This window comes from Colobus angolensis, unplaced genomic scaffold (genome assembly GCF_000951035.1).
Source record: "Colobus angolensis palliatus isolate OR3802 unplaced genomic scaffold, Cang.pa_1.0 Scaffold246, whole genome shotgun sequence".
Classification (NCBI taxonomy): Eukaryota; Metazoa; Chordata; class Mammalia; order Primates; family Cercopithecidae; genus Colobus; species Colobus angolensis.
In genome coordinates, this window is record NW_012115666.1 from 2,631,801 (window position 1) to 2,635,590 (window position 3,790).

Consider the following 3,790-nt stretch of genomic DNA (forward strand, 5'->3'; position numbering starts at 1 on the left):
TTACAGATGCCTCTGGTAGCTGCAAACTCATTGAGTTGTTCAGAAAACCAAAGAATATTCTACTCCTTCCAGCTATCCATATTTTGTTGGCACAAATCAGGGGGCATGTCAAAATAGTAATAAACCACTGATACAGCATGGCCGTGACCAATTAGAGTGCTGGCCATAAACCTCCACGTGGCAGACCATTGAAAATCAACTCTGGGGCAAAAAGCCTGAGCAAAGATTATGAAATTGTGGTTTTCCTAGGCAGGAGATTCTGTGATACTTCAGTAGGCTCTGCAAGCACAAGAAGAGTTGAAAGCTGTACTTTCCCACTGGCCATGGAAAGCCTCCTGTTTTCTTTACCTCCCAATTACACTGATATTATTGTTATTTTTGATTAGTCCATGGAATACCTAGAAGTGGAAAGTGAGCATTCATTAGGTGCCTACATAGGCTGAGTGCCAAATATTATTATTTAAATCTCATACCCCAATGCTTGGAGGCAGGTAATATAATCCACATTTAATGAAAGGAGAATGGGAGGCTCAAAGACCCCAAGACGCTAAGTAACTTGCCCAAGGTAACTCTCCTGATAAGAGATGGGGCTGGGATTTGATCCAAGGTCTGGCTGAGTTCTCAGTCTGTGCTTTTCTCTTGCCTTTTGGGTAGGCAGAGATCGTAATCCCAGCAGCTGAAGAACTTAAGAAGCCGATGGCTCCTGGTAGGGTCTGCCCCGCCTTCCTTTTTCCAAACACACACTGAACTCCGTAGATAAAAAGTTTACTCTCCTGTTTATAAAAGCCCTTAAGTTCTCCAAAGCTTCGCAGCTGTGTGAAGCACATTATGCTCTCCTCCCCAAATCCTGCTATGGCACAGACACTTCATATAGGCTTGCACTTGTTCTACAAACACTCATTGTATTTTATCCCAAGCACCCATCAGCACCATTCATTAATATACCCCCATCATCGTAAATATTCCAGGTGAAAATTATAATAAAGAAAATGGGGCAGGGCACGGTGGCTCATGCCTATAATCTCAGCACTTTAGGAGGCTGAGGAGGGCGGATCATGAGGTCAGAAGTTTGAGACCTGCCTGACCAACATGGTGAAATCCTGTCTCTACTAAAAGTACAAAAATTAGCTGGGCATGGTGGCAGAAGCCTATAATCCCAGCTACTCAGGAGGCTGAGGCAGGAGAATCACTTGAATCTGGGAGGCAGGATTTGCAGTGAGCTGAGATCACTCCACTGCACTCCAGCCTGGGCGACAGAACGAGACTTTGTCTCAAAAAAATAAATAAATAAAAATAAAATGATCTAGAATATAGAAATGGAATAATTTCCCCACTCAAGTAGAAGTTGATCTATTTTCTCCTGCTCTCCCAAGTTTCCTATACTTGGGAGACTTGCAGGAAAGTCAAGCCAAACTCCATCCTTGGGAGGGTCACAAGGCCAGTGGCTTGTCCGCCCATCTGAAGTAATGATGAGGTTACTAGTGGCCGTGTTGGGGAGGTGGAATCTGAATGCTATGGGTTCCTCCTTGTTCCTGGGCACTTCTGATGATGCTTGCATCCATTGCCTGATGCGGACCTGCTGGCTCACATCAACAGAGAAACAAGAAACCTTGGTCTCTTTGCTTAGCATCTTAGAGATACCAAGTTTCTCAAGAACTTCTTTGCTGGGGAAAAAGCAGACATGGTTCTCTGACAGATCAGACCAGAATTAGCCGTTTAATAAAGAGATTCTGGACTTCATCAATTGACATTCACGAAAGCTATCTTTCTCTTGCCAAGGAGTTTCAAAAGATTCAGTAGAAATTCCAGGACATTGATGGGACAAAATCATGGCAGATGCCATCCTGCTCTGCCACCTGGATGAGTGCATCTGCCTCCTAGCTTGTCTCCTGGCCCTCACTGTGCATGGGTGGGTGGGTAGGGGAAGAGGGGGTGAGGGGCTTAGGGAGGTAAGACCACCTCGAGGCTTTTTTTCTTTTTTTCTTTTTGGAGCGTGCAAGGTTTGAGCAAACCAGGCCTGCTGAATTAACCCTCTCCCGCCCACCCTCTCACTTCCCTTGAGTCTATTCTTTATACAGCCAGAGAGATCCTCTTTAAAATCGAAGTCAGACCACATCACTCCTCTGTTCAGAACCATCTACCATCTTCGCTCAGTAAATTCATCTCCACAACTCCACATGATCTGGGCCCCTATCATGCCTTTGTTTATGTCATCTCTGCTCCAGCCACACTGACCTCTTCCCTGGTCCTTAAAAGCACAGACACACTCCCGTTTCAGGGCATTGGCCCCCGCTGTTCTCTGTCCCAAGATGCTCTTTCCCAAATAGACACATGGCTTCCTTCCCTGGTGGCCTTATCTAACATCCTTCCAGAACATTGCGTATCTTATCTCTGCCTACTTTTTCCTCCTTATCACTTATCTTCAACTATCATATGCTCTAACTTAATTTAATGTTCATCTTTGGTGTCTTACCTAGAATATAAGCTCCATAGGTGTTTTATCTGTTTGTTCCCTGCTGTATCCCTAATGCCTACACCCAGTGCCTGGCACACTCAGTCATATTTGTTGAATGAATACATTAAATGAGGCAAAGGTGGTTGCATTCATCTTTCTCCTCAGTAGGTAGGAAACTATCAGCAGCAGCAGCAGCAGCAATAAAGCTTTAGGTTTTTGTCGTTTTTCCACTGACAAAGAATTTTCACATCCGTTAACCATCTGAGCTCATCTGCCTGTGAGACGGTTATAACACGTGTTGATTCCCGCTTCTACATCCATGTGGGGTGTGGGAGAAAGCAAGAGGATGAAAAGGCAGGAAGATACAGACCAAAGAATGTTGGATCCAATGTCAGAACATTTTGAGTCTTTCACAAACTTCCACTCAATGGGGCTTAACATGAGTCACTTTATCATTATGGATCCGGTTTCTTCTTGTTTATAAAATAACGAGGTTGAACTTGTATCAGATAGTTTTAAGTCTTCTGCTTTCTGGAAGCTGGGTGTAAAGTTCCAGTTTTATGACCGCCAATGTGTTTCTTTCAACTCATGCTGAATGCCTCTCTTTCTGAGAAGGGGTGTCTTGACTCTATCCCTTTCTTCAGTCCCTGTGATTGTAGCTAGACCTGTCCGTGGGTTCATCTTAAGCTTTCTGTGGCAATCTCTGTAGTTCCAAATATGAAGGTCACTAAATCCCTTTTAAATCTATCCCTTCATTCTCTCTGTGAGTCATGTGTGCTCTCTAACATGCAACGATTTTTTAATATCCCAGAGAAATGCTTATGTTATTTCTGCTCCAGCCACACTGACCTTTTTACACTTTAAGTGTAAAAAGCAGAATCTAAAATAAATCTACAGTACGGTTTCAATTACACAAAACATGTGTAACAGAAAGACTGGAAAAAAAGATGCAAAAGGTAAATTGTGGCTTCCTTTGCATAGGTAACTTACAGTTTTTCTCACCTGTTTGTTCATTTAGGTATTTTTCCAATGTTCTCAAATAAATGTGTTTTGCTCACTCACATTATTTCCTTCATTAAAAAATTTAAGACAAATCAAAAAATAAGAAAAAGCATAAGAAACTTAATTTAGGGCAACTATTTTTATTTTCTAAGAAAATATTTTTGAGATTCTGAATATAGCCTACCTCAAAACTTGTGGGTTTTTTTTTTTTTTAGATGGAATTTTGCTCTTGTTGCCCAGGCTGGACTGCAATGATGCAATCTCGGCTCACCGCGACCTCTGCCTCCCGGGTTCAAGTGATTTTCCTACCTCAGTCTCCCATGTAGCTGAGAT